The sequence below is a fragment of the Canis lupus genome, chromosome 1, assembly GCF_011100685.1.
Source record: "Canis lupus familiaris isolate Mischka breed German Shepherd chromosome 1, alternate assembly UU_Cfam_GSD_1.0, whole genome shotgun sequence".
Taxonomy (NCBI): Eukaryota; Metazoa; Chordata; class Mammalia; order Carnivora; family Canidae; genus Canis; species Canis lupus.
The window spans coordinates 801,801-825,202 of record NC_049222.1 but is presented as its reverse complement, the minus strand read 5'-3'; the positions used below and the strand labels follow the sequence as shown (position 1 = coordinate 825,202).

Below are 23,402 nucleotides of genomic sequence, written 5' to 3'. Positions count from 1 at the left end.
AGGTGAGCAGAGCAGCACAGCCTTTACAACAAGGATGGTGGAACAGCTGGTCATCTAGACGTGGGGGAAACCTCATCCTTCACCTCACACCTCATAGGAAAATCAGCTCAAAATGGATCACAGATTTAAGTGTAAAATGTTCAGCTACAAGATGTTTAGGAAAAAAATAGGCCACTCATACCTAGGGTTAAGCAGTTTTTAGACCTGAGGCAAAAAGCATGATCCATAAAAAGTAGACTTGATAAACTTGACCTCATCAGAATAAAAAAACTGCTTGTCAAAGGACCATTTAAGACCAGAAAAGGAAAAGCTAAGTGAGAGAAAGTATTGGTGAACTACACATCCAATAAAGGAACAAAATCTGTGATACATAAAGAATTCTCAAAACTCAATAGCTACACCCCAAAGAAACCCACAGATAAATAAAATATACAATAAATGAGCAAAATATGTGGAAAGACACTTCACTACAGAGGATATACAAAGGATGGAAGAAAAGTCGTCCCACAGCATTAGCCATTAGGGAAGTGCAAGTCAACACTGAAGGAGGTATCACCACACACTTGTCAAAGTGACTAAAATGAGAAAATACACACAACAAATACCAACGAGGACGTACAGACATGAGCACTCATCAAGTCAGTCGTGGAGCTGCCCTGCGGCCTAGCCGCTCCTCTCTGGGCATCCATCCCACAGAATGACACCTGACGTGCACAGCCTGCACACCTGCTTGCTGTGGTCATGTGTGTACTAGTCCAGAGCTAGACATGACCCACATGTCCTGTGGTGAACAGCCATCCTGTGAGACGTCCTTGCCACGAACACTGCTCAGGCTCAGAAAGAGAGAGGTATTGATGCACCAGAGGTTTGGACCGATCTTCAGGGAGTGATGCTGAGTCAAGTAAGCCCATCATTCTGATGATTCCAATTTACATTATATTCTTGAACCGACAAAATTACAGAGATTGTGAACAGATTAGCCATCGCCAGGAGTTGAGGAGGCAGGGAAGGGAGGGACCTGCTGGTGCTAGATGTCCTAGTGGTGGAAATGTGGGGGAGCCAGGAGAGGACACAGAAGCCCTTTATATATTTCCTCAACCACTTGTGAACCTACTGATGTTTCAAAATAAATTTAATCTTTAGGACGCATGTGCAACTATTTCACATAAAACTTCGTAAAAGTGCTAAATGTCACCTTGAAAGTCACCTGTGAGGCTAGGATTGGATTTGAAGGGGCTGTGAGGGGGATGGTAAGGATGGACTGTCCCCTCCAGGTGCTGTTGGGGGGAGGGTATAGCGGGACGTGGACTGTCCCTTCCGGGTACTGTGGTCAATGTTGTCTACTACTGTGAAGGACCTTAGTTGGGGAGGAGGAAGGCTTTTCAGAGCTGGGCTTTGAACGTCAGGATGCTCCGTGTGTGGTGGAGGTGAGCATAAAATACGGTCAGTGATGCGCACAGCTGAGATGAGGACAGCTTCCCTTCTGGAAGGAGAAGCTGCCAGAACAGTGTGGACGAGAGTGAGGTGGATGAAGGAGATCCCTCATCATCTGTGCCTGGACTCCTGGGACAAGGAAGGAGGCGTGGGGTTCGACACAGTCCACCCAGTGCTCTGTAAGCAGACAGCACAGCCCAACCTGTCCCCCAACCGGGTCCTCCGCCGTCCTGTTCCCGTCCACGTCTTCAGAGCAGAGGGCAGCCGTGGTCAAGGAATCTGAGGATGCATGACCCTGGCCGGGGAGGTCTCATACCTCGCTGTGGGTGGCCCCCTGGAGCCCCGCCCCCAGAGCCCAGCAGCTTCTGTGTGGGGACAGCGGGCCTCAAGCAGGGGCTCCCGGGGCTGCCCGCCGCTGGTGATGGGGTGACAGGCATTCTCCTCCCTCCACTGTGTTGCACACCTGAGGTTCACCCTCCCGGGGTTTGGGTTCTAACTGAACATGAGTTTTCACAAGGATGAACCTCACCTCATTCAGGTGAGTCACAGACGGGAACAGGAAAGACCAGCACGGGTTCTTGCATGTGCTTAAGGCACAGAGCTGCGGCCTGGCTGGGCCACCTTCTTCCGTGGTGATCCGCTGACCTGTGAGGGGGCTGCGCGGCGGGGGGTGACCCAGAGGACAGGGGTGGGGTGCGGGGGCGGGGATGGGGGGTGCTCCTTGCCACTGGGCCTACAGGCGGCCTCGGGTGGCAGCGAGTGTCCTTCTGCTCAGCCGTCAGCTCCGGGGCCCTGGACACGTAGGGGCTGCACACCTGATGTGCCATCTGCAGTTCTGAGGTCTCCCTCCCTGCCCGCCCCCCCCCCCGGGGGGTCAGTGGCCATGCGGGCCATTAACACCATGTGGATGGTGTGGGAATGAGACATTTGAGTTATTTCAACCCATTGGTTATTTTCCGAATGTGGATAAAGGGCCTGTTTCAAATTGAACGCAAGGCTGTTACTACACGTGGTTGTGGTTGAAGATTGTGTCTTCAGCTCTTTGTCATGGGTGCTAAACTGATCCCCCTGCAGAGGTCCTCACAGCCCCACAGGGGAAGCTGGGGAGCCCTTGCTGACCTCCCCACAGGGGAGGGATGGGCGGGGCAGCCCAGCCTGGGGACAGGAAGGAGCACAGACTGATGGCTGCACTCCTACAGGATTTGCAGCAAATGCCCAGGCATGGGCAGGTGGTGCTGCGGCCCCTTGGCCCCTTCACACCACATTGTCCCCTGCAGCTGTCACACAGCTATCACATGGCTGTCACAGGCTTGCGTGGTCAGCAGGTGCTGGGTGGTCATGTCAGGGGGCACATGAGCTTCCCAGGATGTCCTGTCCTGTGTCCTTGCCCATCGTCTGCCCACACCCTCTGCCAGTCCCTCTGCCCTACCGTTGTTCCTGCACTCCCTCAGTTCTCATCCTGGACCCCACCCCAGGGCTGTGGGGGTCCCCAGGTGGTGGGTGGCAGCCACCCTGCAAGAGGGACCTGAGGCCACAAACAGGATGGTGCACTTCCCAGAGTGAGAGCTCCCTGTCACTGGTGGAGGTGGGGGGGGGGAGGTGGATGTGCAGGGCTAGGGCCCAGCACAGAGGTGGCAAACTCGGGTATCCAGAGCCTCAGAGGAGCCAGAGGGACTGTGGTGAGCCCCCCTCCTCCACTGGCAGCCACAGGAAACCCCTGAGCGGCGGGGAACTGCAAGAATCCTGAGGCATCCGAACAGTGCAGTTGCTGTGAGCTTGTCACCCATGAGCTGTGTGGGCCGTGAGCATTGGGAGCCATGGGCGGGGGGTTGTGGTGTCGGAGCAGGACTGCTGCAGGCTGAGCTCGGCCACCATGCGGAGGTTCTGGAGCCTTGGGGACCCTGAGGTGACCTCTGCACGAGGACCCGGGAGGCACAGAAGAGAGGGACGGGGACTGGCCCCCCAGGCCTGTCCTGCAGTGCCCATATGAGCATGGGCCGTGCCGTGTGTCCTGGGAACTGTGAGCGGGCAGCCTGAGACCCGGGCCTCCCAGCCAAGCACCGAGCCCTGTGAGGGCCACCATGCGCACTGCCACCGGGAGGGGAAGCAAGCCGCACCGGGCCAGGCCCTGTGAGGAATCCAGCATGCTCCGTTGGACATGATCCCCGTTGTCCGTACGGTAGTCAGCGATGAGATCAGAAGCGGCGACATGGCTCTGGAGAGGGTTTTACTGTAAAACACGCAGACTATGAGGTCAGTAAGCATCCAATGCAGGAACAGGACCACACTCAGGCCCCCCGTGGCCCCCTCTGGGCCGCTCTCTGCCTCCCCACTGGGCCCCTGCTCCCAATCCAGTCCATGCACACCTGCCACCCCAGCCCCAGCCCCGGCAGCTGCTTCCTGGCCATTGCCTCCTCTTGGAGGCACCATGTCCGCTGCTGTGAATGATGCTTCTATGAACATGGGTGGCCAAATATCTGGGTTCTTGTGGGTAAGAACCCGGATGTGGGGTAGCTGTGGGCTCCGATGGCAGTTCGGGTCTTAATGTTTTGAGACACCCCCGTGTCGTGTCCATGGTACCCGTATCACATCATATTCCCAGCACCCCAGGCTCCCAGTTTCCCCCACCAACACCTGAGGGGCTTCCTGCGGCTGTTTGCTTATTTGTTTTATTTCAAAACCATCCTAAAGCATATGAAGCGGTGTCTTTGATTCCGATGTCTGTCTCTCCAGGGCTCGGGGCCATCACAGCGTCCCGTCGCGCGTGCTGACTATCCCTGTGTCTTCCTTGGGGAAATGCCCGTTTACACACTTTGCCCGTTCTAAGACTTCTGTGTCACTGCGGATTCCCCGGGCTTGTGCAGCATTCTAGGTGTTGAACATTCCCTGCCTCCAGTCTGATCTGCGAGTTCTTCACTCTGCGGAGGCTGGTGTTTGATCAAGTACACGTAACCTCTCTTCTCCTCTGTTCCTTACTTGTCTGGTGTCATATCCAAGAGCTCATTACCAGTCCAGCGCCGTGACAATGTACCCTGGGTTCTACAGTGTTGGCTCTCACATTCACGTCTTTGATGCATTTCGAGGTGATTCCCTCACCTGCAGTAAGACGACGGTCTAAGCTGTTCGTTCTGCGCATGGATGTCTGGCTCCCCAGCTCCATAGAGTCGCCTTGGTGCCCTGCAGACAATTGTGTGACCACATGTGGTGTACAGGTCTCGGCCCCTGCTCCATCCCTAGGGCCTGTACATCTGCCTTGATGCCAGGACCACCCCCCGTTTGCAGTGTGAAATCAGGAAGTGCGAGATCTCCAACTTTGTTCCTTCTCAAGATTGTTTTGGCTGCTTGGAGACCTCATGTGAACTCGGAGGTGGATTTTCTGTGTTGGCAAGCACATGTTGTTGGGACTTGGACAGGGGGCGTTGAGTCCAGGTCGTTCTATGGGTGTAGATGACCTGGTACCATAAGTCTCCACTCCACGAATGCAGGGTATGCTTCCTAGTTCCTGCAGCCTTTGTAGGGAAGAAGACTTACCTCCTTGCTCAGGTGTAATCCTATGTATTTCACTCTTTATTGTGCTATGTACATGGAATACTTTTCTGTTTACAGTGGCCGGGGCCTTGTGGGGTCTGGGGTTCCGGGGCCCCTCCCCACATGCTCCTAGCCTCCCTCATGATGCTTCTGCCATGAGGTCCTCAGGGCTTTACAAGCACAGACAGAGATCCCTCCAACCCTCCCCCAGTCCAGTGACATCTCCCCAGGTCCAGTGACATGAGGACCCCCATTGGGACACTGTCCACTGGGCTCCTTGTCCCTAGTGCCCCTGGGCCACCCAAGGACAAGCTCCTGGATAAGAACATGTACCTGGCACAAACACTCTCCAGGAGGGTCTTGGCTGTCATGGGTAAAGGGGTGGCACTCACTGACCCCGTGGGCCTCGCACCTGACCTGCTGAAAGGGGGGGCGGGGAGTGACTTTGCAGGAGCAGGAAGTTGTCCCTACGTAACTCATTCTTATCCGTAGCACCTATAGATGGAAGAGAAGGGAGAAACAAACTTCCTGCTGCTGATGGGAAACAGCATTTCTTTCAAAACTTTTGTTTTCTGCTGAAAATCACAGCAACTGACACACAAATGATCTAGAGCCATAGGAAGGTGTCTCATCCAGGGCCCTGATGGTGCCATGGAGGGTGCCCTGTGCTTTCAGGAGCAGGTAGATGGCCTGACGCCAGGAGACATGGACGCCAGCACCAGCCCCGTCACTTGGAACAGCTCCGACCTCCAGAAGCCTTCTGGGCCCAAGGCAGAGACGCTTCTCCTGGCGGAAGTGTCTGGAAGGCACCTCCTTGCAGGCAGAGCTCAGGGCACATGGGGCGTTCAGGGCAAGCCACTCCGCAGTTGGCCAGAGATGAGTCTCTGGCAGCCCTGCCACTGAGAGGAGCCCCTTGGTGGCCATGAGGCCATGGCCCCCAGGTCTGGCCAGGCTGCTGGGTCACTGAGGACACACGGTCCACCCCCTTGCAGCACAGGGCCCACCTGGCCAGGGTAGATGCTCCCAAACATCGGTGTGTCTGGTCAGAAACGGACACCATTGGCTGCCGTGAACTACATGCTATGAATGACGTGCCGTGAATACCTGGTGGAGGCCATGCGTGTTCGCCTAGGAGTAGAGTTGCTTGGTTGCACATTACTTCTGTTTAATTTTTTGAGGATCCGCTAGACTATCTTCATGGTGGCTGCAACCACTTACACCTCACAAGGCACCCAGGGCGCAGGTTCCTCCAGCGCCTCACCTATGCCTCTGGTTGTCTATCTTTCTGACTCAGCCATCCCAGCTGTTGAGAAGTGGGGTCTCTGGCGGTTGTGATTTGCATTTCCCCAGTAGCTGATGCCGTTGAGCATCTTTCCGGGTATTTATTGGCCATATGTGTGTCTTCTCTGGAGAAATGTCTATTCCAGTCGTTTGCCCATTTTTGAACTGGTGGTCTTCTTGTTGAGCTGTAGGAGCTTTTACATTCTCCCAATATCAAGTCCTTACTAAATCCATGACGTGAAAGCGTTTCCTCCACTCCATGGGCTCGCTGTCGACATGCCTTTAATTGCGCAAAGGTCTTTGATCTGATTTTCCTTTTGTTGCCTGTGCGTCCGTGTCATGGGTAAGAAACCATTGCCAAACTCAACGCTGGGAAAGTCTGACACTATGTTGTTTCTAAAAGTTTTAGGGGATCCCTGGGTGGCTCAGCGGTTTAGCGCCTGCCTTTGGCCCAGGGCGTGATCCTGGAGTCCCGGGATCAAGGCCCGCATTGAGCTCCCGGCATGGAGCCTGCTTCTCCCTCCTCCTGCGTCTCTGCCTCTCTCTATATAGGTCTATCATAAATAAATAAAAATAAATAAATCTTTAAAAAAATAAATAAAAGCTTTATAGTTTTAGTTCTTGAAGTTAAATTATTGATCTACTTTGAGTTAAGTTTTATATGTGGTGTGAGGAAGGGGTTCATGTTCACGCATTTGCACATGGATGTCAGTTTCCCCAAAGTGTTTGTTGACAAGGCTGGTTTTTTCCACATTGAGTGGTCTTGGCACCTTGCCTAAAATCAACTGACCATGGGGCACCCGGGGGCTCAGGTGGAGGAGCGTTTGCCTTCGGCTAAGGTCATGACCCCAGGGTCCCCAGATCGAGTCCTGTGTCAGGCTCCCTGATCAGTGAGGGGTCTGTATCTCCCTACTCCCTTTCCCCCCACTTGTGTGCATGTTCTCCCCTCAAATAAATAAATAAAATATCTGAATAAATAAGTAACTCCCACTGGCCATAGATGTGAGGGTTTATTTCCAGACTTCTGTTAAATCGATAGGATAGGTGGGGATGCGCTGGTCTGTGAGCCAGGATCACACTTTGACAGTGGTTACAGTGGTTACTGTAGTAATAACCAGTACAGTACAGTGGTTACAGTAGTACAGTGGTTACTGTACTTTTTCATATGTTTTTAAATTGGGGAGCATAAGACCTCAACTGTGTCATTCTTTTCAAGATTGTTTTTGCAATTCAGAGTCCCTGGTGTTCCACGTGAATTTTAGAATAGGTTTTTTTTTCTATTTCTGGAAAAAACGCTGTTACGATTTTGATGAGCCATCCTAGAGGCGGGCTGAACATCCTGGTAGGCTTTGTCTTCAAGGAAATCGCGGCACTGATATTTGAGGGAGAGTGTGACACTTTCAGTAAAACTTGTTAAATCCAGGGCAGCCTGGGTGGCTCAGTGGTTTAGCGCCACCTTCAGCCCAGGGCATGATCCTGGAGACCCAGGATCAAGTCCCACGTCGGGCTCCCTGCATGGAGCCTGCTTCTCCTTCTGCCTGTGTCTCTGCCTCTCTCTCCATGTGTCTCTCATGAATAAATAAATAAAATCTTTAAAAAAAAAAAAAAACTTGTCAAATCCAGATGCAAGGCATGTCTCATCCCGGTGCCCAGGGTTGAAGCAGGAAAAGATTTAAAAAACTTCTCTGTTTGAACTATTTTAGATTTAGAGAAATAGGGATCCCTGGTGGCTCAGCAGTTTAGTGCCTGCCTTCGCCCTGGGGTGTGATCCTGGAGTCCTGGAATGGAATCCTGCATTGGGCTCCCTATATGGAGCCTTCTTCTCCCTCTGCCTACGTCTCTGCCTCTCTGTGTGTCTCTCATGAATAAATAAACAAAATCTATTAAAAAAAAAAAAACGATATAGAGAAATGCAGCAGGATTAGCTCAGAGCTTCCTCACCCAGCTGCCATTGGGTCACATCCTAGGTGACGATGACTCGTGACCCAGGCAAGGAGCATCATTGCCCACGAGCATCTGGGCCCCGGGCCCCCTCAGGTTCCCATGGCCCCCCGCAGGCCTGCAGCCCTCCCTACATATCCAGATGTCCGTGGGGTGGGGGCTGCTCGGCCGCAGGAGCATGACCACCCAGGCCCTCGGCCTCCCTCGGACCATGCGAGGCGGAGTTGCACTGATTCTGCAGGATGTGAGGGCAACATGGAGACCGCCAGGCTCCCAGGAGTTCTGGCAGGACAGGAAGGTGCTCAGAGGGGCCCGTGTCCTCCGCCCCATGGTGGCCCATCCTCCCTCCTCCTCCTCAGGCTCACCCGTCCTCAGTTCCCCCTGCATCAGCAGACAGATGCATGTGTGCTTCTTACACACCAAGTGTGTCATGCTGGATCTGCCTTTACTGCTGGCACGGTCCCCACGGTCCACCCAGGAGGTCGACCCTGCGCACCAGGCCAAGCTGACCTTCCTCATCCCCCACAGCTGAGTGGACCTGCCTCAGTCGTCCAGCGTTTGGTCGCCCCGTCGTGAGGCCGGTCCCCGTGTTCTGCGGCGAGCGGCCCGGGCACTTCTCGTGGGTCCCCCTCCCCACTGGCACCCACCCACACTCCAGCCCCGGGGCGAGCCACAGTCCCCACAGCTGGCCAGTGCTGCGGCCGCATGTCCCCAGGCTCCCAAGTGTCATGGCTAAGAAACAACGTCCGGGTGTTGGTGGCCCCAGTTCCCCTGCTTCTGGCTGAGCTAAAAGGTCCTTGAGTCTGAGAGCCGTTGCTGTCCCCGTGGAGTGGCCTCTTCACGGGTTCAGCCCACTTCTCGGTGTGGTTTGTCCCTTGTCCCTCAGGCCTGAGAGTTCTTCCCCTGCCAGCTTTCCTTTCCAGGGGCTCCTGGCTATTCTCGCGCCTTTGGCGTCTCGCGTCGCAGGACTAACTCTGTAAAACGGCTTGCTCTGTTTTTTACTGGGATCGAATTGAACGTATGGATCAACCTCGGGAGGAAAACCTTCGGGCTAAATGCTGTGCCGTCCTTGGCGAGAGGGGAGCGTGCACCCCGTGCGCCCCGTTCTACCCTCGTGATTCTGGAGGGCTCCCCCGTGGAACACGTTCCTGCACATGCAGTCCTCGCTCGTTGCTGTTGCGAAAGCCCCTCTCAACCCCGCGGCCGCTGGCCCTCGTCATGCGGAGGAAGCTTTCCACCCTGCCGGCTGCCACTCTGCTCAGCTCTTTCCTCCAACATGTAAGTGTTTTACCGTAGGTTCCTGAGATTTTCCAAGTGCACGGTCACCTGCTCAGCAAGCAGAGACAGTTTTACCGCATGGGTGGGTCCCCAGGGATGGTGCTGGGTGCCAGCAGGTTGTGTGTCCCCCGCTCCCTGTCCTGGTGGGTGCCCTCCACGTGTCTCCACTGGACAAGACTCCGGGTTTGGGCCCTAATGGGTGGTGCATTGCCTGTGAGCTATTCCTCAACTTCTTGAGCGTCAGGTGCTTCCCAACATCCATGGAGATGATCGTGACTGTCTACCCCTAGGACTATTTCTGTCGTGTACAACATCAGGGGATTTCCTGCTGTTGACCCTGACTTGCGTTTCTGGAATGAATGCTACTTTTTCTAGTATTTTTAAAAGTCACATTCAGTTCTTCCTGTTTAATAATATTTGCTTAGATTTTTTTGCACTGATTTTGTAAGTGATATTGGGCTGTAGTTTTCTTTCTTTGCAGTAATTGCGTTGGGTTTAAATATCAGTGTTTCCTCCTTCATGAGAGGGATGCAGAGGCCCTGGGACACTTCATCGCATGTTGGGACTCTCTGGTCTCTTGGGTCGGGCCTTGGCACCTTCCATGCGGTGGTTCTTTTACATCTTCTTTGTTTCTTCAGGGGACATTGGTGTGTTTACATCTCTGACTCTCATGGGATCCACCTTGATAGACTGTGTTTCCTGAGAAAACTACGCATTTCCTCTAGGTTTCCAGCTTTATTTGCATGGAACACTGCCAACTGTCTCATAGTTTTTCTCTTCCATTTCAAAAGTTAATTTCTTGAATATAATCACATGGCTTAAAAAAGGGGGCGATAAAGAAGCTCGAGTGACAGGAAAGATCATCCTCCTAGGTCATCCTAGCATCAGTGTGTTCCTAGCGACATGTTACAGCATGTTGCCCACCTCAGGTTCCGAATCGGCTGATGTGTAGTTACAGGAGACCAGCTCTGTGCTGTTGCCGAGGGAACCACCCCCCCGTGGAAAGCAGCTTCCTTGCCTGAGAACTGCAGGGGCTCCGTGACTGAGGAGCCACCTGCTGCCTGATGCCCACTGATGCCAACTTGAAGCAAGTCCTTGGGGGTGAAAGGCTGGTGCAGGCTTCACACAAAGGCCAGTCACAGTGCCACAGTCAAGGGCTTCTGTCTCACCATATAAAGAACCACAGGATGGGACTCCCCCAAAGATCAGATGGTTTCATTCCTTTCCCGGCTGCTAACGTTGCTGGGTCCTCTGAAAAAGAAGAAAGTCAAAAGTAGGGATGCCTGGTGGCTCAGTGGTTGAGTGTCTGCCTTCAGTTCAGGGCATGCTCCCAGGGTCCTGGGATCGAGTCCCACGTTGGGCTCCCTGCATGGAGCCTGCTTCTCCCTCTGCCTGTGTCTCTGCCTCTCTCTGTGTCTCTCATGAATAAATACATAAAATGTTAAAACAAACAAAACAAACAAAAAACCAAAGCAGGATTGAAAACCATAGTGGAGAGAGCAGAGACGACGTAAATGCCCTGCCCACCCGTGTGCTGCCCACCATGGAAGCCTTTCCTTCCAGAAGTCTCCTTACGCATCTGCCCCAGGAAGAGGAGCCCATACAAAAGGCCAGTGTAGGTCCATGCAGTTGTGTAACCTGCTGCTCTTTGGGGTCACGTCCCTGGCATCCCTGCGCGGGGTGAATAGGGAGTCCTCAACAAGCCGCAGAGGAAAAGGCCCTGAGGCAGAGGCGCAGGCCATGGCTCGGAGCGCTGAGACGTGCCCCTCGGCTGCTGGGGGATGAGCCTGCAGGAAGGTTGGAGCGAGGCCGACAGTGTGGTCCCCAAACCTGCACAGGGCAGGTTTGCACCCTAAGCCCTTCACGTGGACATTGTCACTCCAGACTTCACGTGAAGACTTGCTTCTACAGAGAGTGGGCAGCACCTGGCATCCTGGGGGTGCCGAACCCCTGTGAGGAAGCGAGGGTCAGGAAAGGAGGCCCCCCCCCCATGGCCATGCTCTTGGCACCTTGGCCTGGTGACCGCAGTGTGTGCAGTTCCTCTCAGAAAGTTAAGTGATGTGTGTTCCATGCTGTTCCACAGACATGGCAATGATTAATTAATTGCTTGTTTTACAAATTGATCTGAAAAGGAAATGACTAAATAAGAATTGTCATGATTGAAAAATAAAATTCAATTACCTGGAAACTTTGCTCACTGGCTATTCCCTGTGCACTCTCCATGGCATGCGAAGGGGCCCCACCAATCTCCTGGGGACACCACAGGGGTCTCAGGCCCTGAGCTCCAGCCCAGGGCCCCTGACCTACAGCACAGCAGCGAACCCCATGGTCGTGGAGCCAGAGCTTGGAGGAGCCTGGCATCTGGGGTGACAGCAGCCCTCCTCCCTCTTGGGTGCCGGGGACACTGATGGGCAGGCGTTGGGGCAGGGGACCTGCTGAACTGCCTAAGGATTTCAAACAAGCCCCTGTCCACTCCCCCCTGTGTGTTCGGCTTTAAGAGCCTGGCTGTGCCAGAGCCGTGGCAGCTCAGTCCCAGCCCAGCGAGGGCTCCCTCCATGACAGGCAGGGGTTCAGGGACAGCAGCTCCCAGACTTGTCCATCTTGGGAATTATTTAGGCCATAAAAGCACTTTTTTGTTTTTTTTAAACATTTTATTTTATTTTATTTTATTTTATTTCATTTTATTTTATTTATTTTAGAGAGAGAGAGAGAGCGCACTTGTGCAGATGGGTGGTGGGGTGCGGGAGGGCAGAGGGAGATGGAGAATCCTCCATAAAGCAGGGAGCCTGATGCAGGACTCGATCCCAGGACCTGGGATCACGCCCTGAGCCGAGGGCAGATGCTCCACTGCAGAGCCACCCAGAGGCCCCAAAGACCTTTTTTTAAATGTGGGTCATGTGTGTCACCATTACAGGCTGGAAACTGATGGACAGGGAAGAAGCCCCCAAGGACCTCGTGCCCTGGGGTCCGTGTGTCATGGAGGGTCCCGCAGGGCCGGGCCCCGTGTCCCACAGTCCATCACAGGTGAGAGCTGCTCCGAGTGGACTTGGGAAATGCTAGGAGGAAAGACTCAGCCCCCAGGGGTGTGAGCCACCACGTAGGATGGCACTTCCTCGAACCTGGGGCCCAGACCCAGCGGGACACGCCGCCCAGCTGCCCCCTGCTCAGCACCCACTGCCTCAGAGTCTCTTCTCTGGGCTCCACCAGCAGAAATGCGGGTGTAAACAGCTGCCTCACAGACGAGTGGGGTTGACAGTCCGTCTGCAAACAGTGTACCAACTATGACCCTTTACCTTGGGGCACGAGCACCTCGACTGCCTGGAACAGGCTCCTCTAAATACAGGCAGGTGCCGCGTCCACACCAGGACGTGTGCTCAGATCGCAGACACTCACGGGGCCGTGGACTGGGGCCAGGCCATCTCTACACCAGCCTGGAGGGGCCAGGGGCACACCTGGGATCTGCCCCACCCCGCCCGGGAGACTGAGGCAGGCCGAGCAGGTGGGCGGCACAGCGACTCCTGGGCTGGTTCTCGGGGAAGGGAGGGGAGGAGATGGCTCTGGGCTCACGGGACAGGACAGGTGCGGGGCCAGGTGGTGGAGACCCCGATCCAGGGGGAGAGGGAGGGGATGCCATGCTGGGGGCCGTGTGGGGCTGACTAGCAGGAGCCCCAGAGGGACGGGGCCAGGGCCCAGGAGGATGGGGGCCTGTGCTGGAGCCTGGAGGCAATGCTTCTCACATCCCATAGTGTGCAACCTGAGCAGACAGGAGATGGGGAGAAGAAGGGGCAAAGCAGGGGGACAGGGCAGTTCCCAGGGTAGATGGGAGGGTGGTCTTGGGGGGAGGATGTTCAACAGCCATCGTGGTGTAGGTGGTAAGCAGATGGGATAAATCCTAACCTGCCCCTGGAAGGACAAGGTCTGTAACTGGGGGGTGGTGGCCCAGGTGACAGGGTGGAGGTCACAGCATCCAGGGACCCCCAGCTGATCCACCATGACAAGATCAAACACTGAAAACGTGCTGTGTCCTCACATCCTCTAACACATCACCGCCCAGCCAGGGTCCGGGGGTGCCCAGGGCTCAAGCCATGAAACATCCCACTCTTGGTTTTTAGTCAGGTCGTGGTCTCCAGGTCGTGGGTTCAAGGGTCACATCGGGCTTCCAGCTCAGTGGGGGGTCCATGTCCCCCCCCCCCGCACCTCCCCCACTGGCTCGCTCTCTGTCAAATTAGTTGCATAAACCCTTTAAACAAAAATTAAAAAGTAATAAGACAAGGATTTGACCTATTTCAGGGATCTGCACGCGCTGGCAGAGGCGTTGACGGGACGGGATGGGACGGCGCCCCCTGTGGACGGCCACCTAGATGAGCCAGCGTGCAGGGACACCTGCCTGGGGTAAGGAGCAGGTCTTCCCACAGCGTCCCCCTCAGAGGACCAGAGGCTGAGTGGGTAAATGAAACCAGTCCCTGAGACAGTGCTGACTATGTGATGCTGCCAACACCCCGATTTCCTTGGAGCTGAAAAGAGGAGTGAGCAGGACGGTGGGCCTAGGGGCAGGACCTGGGCAGGACCCAGGCCACAAACAGGGCCACTCGGATGCTGGGGCTGCAGGACAGCTGCCTGCACCCCTGACGCCAGTAGGGGACCCCAGGTGCTCCCTCAGTTTGACCTCAAGAGCCTCAGGGAGAGCGGCAAAGCAATGACCTGGGGTCCGCCCACCCTGGCCTTTGTCCTGTGAGCCCTGAGGCTGCAGCCCACCTCACCCTCTCTCCATCCTCCCTCTGTCTGTATCCATGTCTGCCCATCCGTCCGTGGGGCAGAGCAGCAAACCCTGTGGAGCCGGAGCTGGAGTGGGAGCCACACTGTTTGGGGTCCAGCCCAGGATCCCACACTGAAGGCTGTGGGGGTCCAGGTGCCCACCACGCGTAGAGAGAGTCCCCAGCTGCCTCCCACACCTGCCCCCCAGGCTCTCCTTCCCCTCCCTCCTGTGCCCCCCTTCCCCTGCCCTTCGGGCCCTCCCTCCCCTCCTTTCCTCCATCCCCTCCCTCCCCTCTGTCCTCTGCCCCCCTGGGTCCCTCCTCTGCACCCCCTCCCACACCAGCCTGGGCCTCCCCCTTCTTCAGTCTTTGTTGCTCCTTCCCTCCTCCCTCTCCCCACTGCACTGTTCTCCAAACACCACCGGTCCCTCCATGTCCACTCTTACCTGGAGGAGAGCTAGACATCATGTCTTTCAGCCCTGGGTTTGCTACCCACACCCTGACCCCACAGGATTTGGGCAATGGGCCCCAGATGCACATGCATGAGGCCGAGACCCACAGGTGTCCCCTGACTCGGTCTGGGGTGCCTGCCTTGGCAGCGGGAGTCCAGGGACACAGCCCTGGGCCAGCGGGAGCTTCATGCACTCTGGCATCCGTCCTCTTCAGGCCCACCGTGTGCCCACTCTGACCCCCGGGCAAAGGCGGGGCCATGAGCCAGAATGTGTGGCATCCAGCTGGTCCCCTCGTCCATGTTCCCACCGCGAGTGCGTCCACTCCCCAACGGGGAGGGTAGAAGCCTAATTTCCTTAAGAACCGGTAGAGGAGGATGGTGTGTGACTGTCCTGCTGCCTCCGTGTTTCTCAGGCTCAACGGCCAGCTGAGGGTTTGTGGCGTGTAGCCTGACCTCTTGCTGCACTTTGTTTTGTTTTGTTTTGTTTTAAGATTTTATTCATTTATTCACAAGAGACACAGGGAGAGAGAGAGAGAGAGAGAGAGATTGAGAGGCAGAGACACAGGCAGAGGGAGAAGCAGGCTCCATGCAGGGAGCTGGATGTGGGACTCGATCCTGGGACTCCAGGATCACGCCCTGGGTGGAGGGCAGTGTTAAACCGCGACCACCCGGGCTACCCTCTCGCTGCACTTTGATGTGACCATCGGCACCGCTGGGAGTTTCTCGTGTGCTTCTCACCATTTTCCTCTGACACATCTTGTGGTTTGGGGAGTGAGGAGGCAGGAGCTATGAACCAAAGTCGCCACAGCAGATTTAGGGGCCCACGTTCACTAGCACAGTCCACTGATGGGTGAAGGCTGAGCAGGCCAGAGAGCGCAACCAATGAAACTGGGCAGATCAGTGTAGACTCAGCTGTCCCGTCTGGCCCAGACCTGTGCACAGGAATCCAACAGGGCACATCACGCACAGCACAGCTGAGTCCTCGGCCGGGGCCACACTGCGCCTCCATCCTGGGGCCACAGAGGCAGCTGTAACGTTAGATGGAGCGGGCCGGGGAGAAACGTCCTTGGGACCCACAGCAGATGATCAAGAGCACAAATGCCCAACACAGAAAGTAAGATCACGAGAGTCATGTTTTATTGGTGAGTTTTTTCGTTTTTTTTTTTTTTTTTTTTTTTTTTTGGCTGTTTCTCTCCTGCTTTTTTTAAGTGAATAAGATCACACGTAAACAAAAGTTGAACTCATGGTACACGGGGACCTGGTGGCCTATATGTTCGTGTGTGTACGTACAGGAATGGGTGCATGTGCTCATACATACGTGGAACAGTATCCATCTGGGATGGGCTTACAGAAGAAGGTTGGCCCTGTCCGTGACCACAATACCACATAACACCGAGGAAAACTGACGGTAATGAACACGTCACATCTGAATGCAGATTTCCCCAATTGTCCCAAAACTGTCTTGTGTAGAATTTTTGGATAAGATTAATTGGGTTTATACAGTTCATTGGCTACTATGTCTCTATCTCTTTGACTCTTGATTCTAGAACATTCCTCCCACGTCATTGACTCTATGAAGCATCCAGTTGTTCTGCAGAGTGGCCTTTCTGTGTGGTGTTTCCCTAATTTCCCTACTGCCTGGACACAGGGATGTGGGTCTGTGGGTCTGATTACCGGGTGTCCTAAGGGCAGAGCCAGGGGACTGTTGGTGGTGTCAGCCACTGCACATTGCGTCATGTTCAAGGCCTGTGGCGTCAGCACGGCCATGCTAAGCCGTGCGGTTGGATTCAGGACTGAACCCCACATGTACTCCCTGTAGAGCCACATCCCCGTCACGATGACAGGGGAGCCAGCGCAGGGCAGGCACAGTCCCCGGTCGGGGGCGGGGGGGCAAACATTGATTTCCCTCCTCTGCACGTCTCTTTCATCTGCATGTCTGCAGACTCACGGGCCTCTATTTCCTCGTGTTTTACAATAAACTGAGTCATTACACTTCCATGCTCAGCACCAGACCCTCCTGCATGTGGCTGTTCCCACCAGAGCACGTCCCGCATCCCATCACACAGCACTGGCTCTCCCCCTGGACTCTGCCTGCCTCCCGTCAGGAACTGACCCTTTCTGTGATGCGGCTCACGTGGGAGGGATGCGCCTGTGATGGCTAAGTGCTCCTTCAGTGACAACAGAGGGTGTTGAGCTGTACAGTCAGATGCACTATGTGGAATGTGTTCTGAGTGGCTACAACAGAAGGCTTCTATTCGAGCCACAGTCCTGTACATAATGCCCAAGATTCCCAGCTTTCATTGGAAAATCAGCCGTCATACCACCAACCAGGAAAATCTCAAACTAAACGAAAGACAGTCAGTAGACACCAATGTTGAGTTGACACACACGTTAGAACTACATAAGCAGCCTTTTAGAAACACTTCAATGAGTAATTACGAACACACTTGATGCAGACAAGAAAACAGTCTCAACAAGGAACGGAGTCTCAAGGAAAGAAGAGAAGATGTGAAGAAGAAGGAAATGGAAATATGATAAATGATGTGAAAAACTCAGTGGATGGATTCAAGCGCCAATGAGGAGGATGGATAAAAGCATCTGGGTCTGCGAGGCTGACCCCTGAGGAGCCGCCAGGAAATAGATCTGGGACACAGGGTCATGCCCTGAGCCGAAGGCTGATTCTCAACCACTGAGCCACCCAGGTGTCCCTAGAGCTTCTTAATTAAAAAAAAAAAAAAAGAGAGAGAGACCACTTCAATAATTTTTTAAAGCACAAATGGTAAAAAAATAAAATAAATAAAATAAAGCATAAACGGTATAAAGAAAACAAATACCAATTAAAAGGCAGAGAGATTGACAGAACGGAGACAGAATGGATGGAAAAACATGACCCGATTATTGCTGACAAGAAATCCCCTTCACTGTATGACCTCAGCAGGTTGACAACCAAAGGCTGCAAAATAGTGGAGCAAACATCAGTCAACAGGAAGTTGGCTGCATATCGTACTTGATGGAGTGGATGAGAGCAGACCGGGGCCAGGACACGGAGGGACGCTACCCCTGCTGACAGTCACATCTCAGAGACCAGCAGCACTGAGTGTGCGCACTGCATGAGGCCCCAGTGGGACTGGAGAGCTGCTGGCCGGCTGAACCAGCTCTGAGGTCAGCACAGGTCCTCTGAAAACCCAGGGAGCTTTTTGTAACTAAGGAGAAATGTATTCTGGAATGTACACAGATAGGCAAGGCACCTCGAGTCCATGAAGCTGTTGGAAGGAACAGGAGGTTGGAGCCAGGCCGTGTAGGCGCGGAACAGATGCTAGCCACTCCGGGGATGGGACACAGAGCCCACGGGACACCACCTGCCCAACTCAGTTTCCATTTTCGTCTAAGATAGATTTGAGAGAGCGCACGTATGTGGGAGGGGCGGGGGGGATCACGCCCTGACCCCATCCAGCTGCAGATGCCCCCCGGGGTGGTGTTTGAAAAAGGCTCAGAATGACCCAGTGAAGGAAAGGTAGTGCTTAACCCGTGAGGCTGGAGCAGCGCGCAGGCCGTGAGACGGAGCCTCCACCCGCATTCCCACCTACAACGAGTAACTCAGGTCAGATCCCGGAGCTGCACGCAAAATGTGAGCCCTGTGACCTTTAAGGGAAAGTAGAAGATCTTCGGGCTGTTGGACTCGGGGTCTCATTCTCAACACCAAAGCAGAGGCAGTAAGAAATGATACATTGGACTTTATCAAAGTGAAAACTTTTGCTCCACCGGCCACTTCACCCAGAAGGGAAAATAATCCTTCCTGGAAACGTTTATAGCAGCTTTGTTCAAAATGATGAAATCCTGGAAATAACCCCATATCCCTCACCTTGGGGGTGGGGACCCAGACTGTGGCCTCCCCCAGCCCCGAGCCATCACCGGGTCGAGAAGCCAGGCGGCTCTGGTCCTGGGGGCTGCCCACCAGCCCACCTCTCTGCCCTCCTGGGTGCGGGGTTCTCAGCTCATCTACTTACTTATTTAAGCATTGTCTCCAACCCTGAGACGGAGTCACAGGCTCCCCAACAGTGCCGGGTTTGACCAGAGGACACAGAAGGTAGCTTAGCAGTTGCCGGGGGTCATGGGGGGTGTTGGGGAGATGAGCCTTGCCCCCACCCCTGCCCAGGGTTGACGTCTGACTGTGTACCTGACAACCTGCAGGGAGGCTGGGCCGCAGATGCAAGGGCCTGGCAGCCAGGGAAGGGTACCCGAGATCTCTGCAAGCTCAACATTTACACTGTAATTTTAAAAAATCTTTGAGGTAGGACGCCCAGCCGGCTTGGGGTCTGGTCATGACCTCCGGGTCCTGGGATCGAGTGGTGCCCCCTCCTCCCACGTCAGGCCCCCTGCTCAGCGGAGAGTCTGCTTCTCCCTCTCTCCCGGCTGTGCCCCCTGCACCTGGGCTTGCTCGCTCTAATAAATAAATAAAACCTTTTTAAAAAATCAGAAAGGAATTATAGGAATGATCCCAATAAGTACCAATTTTTAAAACTATGAGAATCTTCTAAGAGTCATGTTTTATTTGGAATTATTTCCTTCTGGCTCTTGTTTTAACTGGTGGGTGATCTTCATCATCACTCACGTGATGCTTATGTCGCAGGACAGTGGGAATCTCGAATGAAGGGTTCGTTAGGCTGTGAGCTCTCGCGTCAGGGCCCTGCGCCCTCACAGCCCCGCACGAGCCGGCTGCTAGAGGGGGCGTCTCTCGTGGAGACCACGTCCCTGTGGTCCTGGGCATCTGCTCTTGTGAACACAGGTCATCTCGGAGGTTAAAGGTTTCCACCCCAAGCAGACTGCACCCGGGGAAGACCTGACAGGCCGGGACAAGGAGATGGCCGTGGGAAAGGGCCAGGGTCCTCGCCCCATGAACAGGTGCTCATGGCCTCGGCGGCTGCCATTGAGGACCCAGGAGGGGGTCGGCTCCGTGAAGATACCAGAACCAAAGCCGTGATGGGAACAACTGCCAAGGCTTTCACTGCTGTGCTCATCATCTGTTGTGTGAAGACAGGAGTGGCTGCTGAGCAGAGCACACACTGCTCTGTGCTTCATCCTCGCCAGGTCGCCACCCGTGCAGCTTGGGGCCTCGCCCTCCACCGGCTTCTGCGTGGACGCCTGGTGTGACAGTGACTTCCCTTGCGTGGATGCTTCAAGGACTCAAGCGTAAGCGGGTCTCATCCTTGGCACCTCAGACATCGCCATGAGTCACTGCCGTGCTTTCTGTGCCCCGTGGGCGAGGGGCAGCACCCAGCCAACGGCAGGCAGTGCACGCATCCCCGGGGAGGGGGGGGCACTCTGGGCTGCAGGAGGGAGCCTGGGTCTGGAAACCTGCCCAAGCTGTCTCTGCTGAAGGAAAGACGCGTCCCTGGAGCAACTGCGCAAAGCCCTGGCGGGGCCTGCGTCTGCTTACAGCCCTCGAACCTCCAGGGCACCAGCCCCCCCCGGGAGGCAGCCTCCACATAAGCGAGTGTCCCCACGCGAGCATGTCCAGAGGTTCAGGGTGATGTCTGTTCATGATGATAAATGTCTTTGTTACATTTGCCCAGATCCTCTGTGACCTGGGGTGACCTCATTCTGTTGTCACACATCTGTAGGTGGGGAACCCCGGGGGCCCCCAAAGCACCTCCTTGTCCACCTTAGCCTTCATTCCTTTATTCAAAACCCAGACATTCCCCCCCCCCCTCAGCACCTACTAAGCGCAGGTGGTGTTACGGGCATGGGTGACACCGCCCTGCCCTCTGGTGGTGGTGTCCTTGCTAACTGCCCGCTCCCTGGGCAGGCTCTTCAGGGACAGATACTCACGCAGGCAGCGGGCACAGCCAGGGGGCCTGTGGATCTGTGGTGGTCACGGCAGCCGCCAGGCTCTCCCATCACCAGCATCGGGGTCGCCATACATGTGGCAGATTCCCCAGCGGCAGTGGCGATGTCAAGAGGCTCACATGGACAGCCCAGGGGTGCGGGATCCATCAGGCCTGGGGCCTCGGCTGCAGGTTAGGGGTCAGGCGGGAACCGGCAGGTGGTGGATGCTGCCTGGTAGTCGGAAAGCCACGCGTGGCCCCTGTGCCCTCCTGGCCTCCTCACAACATGGCCCCCCGGGCCCCTCGACGAGGCTCCTGAGGGACGGGGAGCTGGTGAAGGCCTGTCCTCCAGAACCACGTGGCATGGCATCCGCCGCCTGCTTCACCAGCTGCGGCCCCGTCCTATTCCACACGCTGCTGCAGAACTCCACGGGGAAGCCGCCCCCACCGGGACGTCAGCCACACTGAGCTGGCGAGAACTGATGCTGCTACACAGGCCGCAGCCTAAAGACCAGAAACATCGTGCCTCTGAAACACAGAAGTGCACGTGTGTACACACCTGTCAACATGTGTGCATTAACAGCTGTGGAGGACTCACCTGAGACACTGTCCGAAACGCTCACATGACCTTTGGATCCTTCAGGGCAGGTGCCACTACTCCCGGTTTACAGGTGTGGGTGTGACTTAGCAAGTAGGGTTGCACGGCCCCGGGGGCAGGAGCCTTGGGGCTCCTGACCGACCGCGGTGGGGCTGAGCCATAGCCATCACAGGTCATGGGCTGCCACCACACCGACCCCTGCTCCCTCGGTGACAGGCCTGGACAACTGGCCTGCCCCCTTCTCAGAGGGCTCGCCTGCCACCCAGACAGTCTGCACTCCTCGCTCCCTGAGGAGCACCTTGCGTTCAACTCAATCTCTCCTCTTTCTTTCCACTTAATCACATCCAGGAGCCCGGGCACTGAAGGCTTGACTCACCCCTGAGGGGACGATGTCAGTCAATGAAGAGGACACTTCCCGATACTGAGGCGCCTGCCCCGCAGCGTCCCGGAGGAGTGTGTACAGCCCCGGGGGCAGGCGTGCCAGGCCCCTGACCATGCCTTGGCCTCCCTGGGCCAGCGTCCCCAGGGACGTGCCCCTCGGGGTCCCCCCGCCACTCCAGGCTGCAGCCCCTCAGAGCTACTCTGTGGAGTCCCGGCCCATCGGGGGCAGAGCTGCAGGTGGACTCCAGGCCTGCCCACCCCCCCACCCCCCCACCCCCCAGACCCCGTGCTCTCTGTGCACCGCAGCCTCAGGACGCAGGCTCCTGCCTCCCTAGGACTTGTCCTTTCTTCTGGGGAAGCGACCTGGGCCGTATTCTCGGGCCGTGTCAGCTCAGACCAGTTCACCCAGGAACCTCCTGCTGGCACTCGTGAGCAGGACAGCCTGGCCGCCAGTCAGGGGCAGGGGACGCGTGGGCCAGACATGCTGGCTGTCTGGAGTGAGGCCGGGGCTCACTTGTCCCTTAGCTCATCCCTCGGCGAGTATTTCCTGACCCCCCCCAGTATGCTCCAGGGACTGTTGGGGTGTTTGATAGGGCGGCAGCAAGCACAAGAGACAACAGCCACACCCTCGTGGGCCTTCTATGCAGCAGGAGCAGACGCACAGCGGATGCCACAGAGAGAAGAGTGCTACAGACAGAGGGACCAAAGCCTTGAGGCTGTGGGAGGATGGACATGGGGGTCGGGGCATGAACCTGGGGAGGACAGGGGCACAGGTCGGGGGTGAACGGGGGGAGGGATTAGGGGTCGGGGTGTGAACCCGGGGAGGAGAGGGGCTCGGGTTGGGGTGTGAACCAGGGGAGGACGGGCATTCCTAAATACATCTGTATTTTAAAGTGAGAAAGTAAAACGTCCTACAACATACATAAAAGCCAGGAAAATGCTCTCAAGTGTCCAGAGCACGGTCTTCTCAAATTCCGAGAAGGCATCGAATTTCTGTCCCCTCAAAACACTGTGGGAGAATCAGGGATGGACAGGCTCCCTGGGGCCCGGAGGTGTCCACTTGCCAGAGCAGCCCGAGTGACAGGTGGAGCCTGTGGCCGCCACCCTGGAGGAGCCAGGGCTGCCCTACTGCTGTCCTCCCACGGCCGGCCTGACCGCTTCAGCCCATGGTGGGCAGCCTAGTCAGTGGCATGCCAAGGCCCTGCCAATGGTAAACACAAGCTGCCAGGCCGCAGGGAATGCATGGGGATTGCATACATGGGACCCTTCCTCCCAGAACGGCTCTGCCTACAGACTCTGCATCCGTGTTGTTGGCCACTGTCCTAAGGAACACTTGGCTGAACCAAACGCCGTCACATATCAGCTGATCTGGGAAAAGACAGAGGCAAACAGGGTAGCAGGACCATGTGAGGTCCCATCAGTGTGGGAGGCACCAGGCCCAGAGCTCCAGCTCTGGCCACCGCGTCACCTCCGTGGGCCTGTGTGCAATCTGTAAAGTGCTGTCAGCAGGACCTGCCTCTTCAGGTTGGTGGTACACATGAGCAATGCCGAATTCGTGGAGGGCCTGCCAGGTGGTGTCCTCGGGCCCCTGCCCGGGATTAGAAAGAGCCTCCCGGGTCGGACTCCTCTTTGTCCTCCACCCCACGCGGCTCCTCTGGACCTGGTTCCCGTGGGTTGGACATGAATGAGCTCCAACACTCCCAGGCCCAGCGTCACCTGTACACAGGCCACCACGCCAACCCCTTGGGATGAGTGGGGGAAGCAGACCACATGCATGAGCTCCAGCCTCTCCCAGAGCACCCTCCACAGCACAGCCTGTGCCTTCCCATCCCTTCTGCTCATGGGGACAGGGTGACGCCAGCATTCCCTGTCGTTGTTAGCAGCATCCTGTGCCATCTGAAGAGTGTCTATTTGGATGACAAACGACACAG

The 23,402-nt window shown here is 55.8% G+C and overlaps 1 protein-coding gene across 1 annotated transcript in view; it reads left to right on the top strand.

The window, feature by feature from the left end:
* KCNG2 (potassium voltage-gated channel modifier subfamily G member 2) overlaps window positions 1-23,402 on the top strand; it is a 55,437-nt gene that overhangs the window by 3,015 nt on the left and 29,020 nt on the right. The window contains 3 exon segments of the mRNA XM_038525704.1: window positions 9,095-9,462; window positions 12,377-12,486; window positions 13,753-13,854. The gene's annotated coding sequence lies outside the window, so the exon portion shown is untranslated.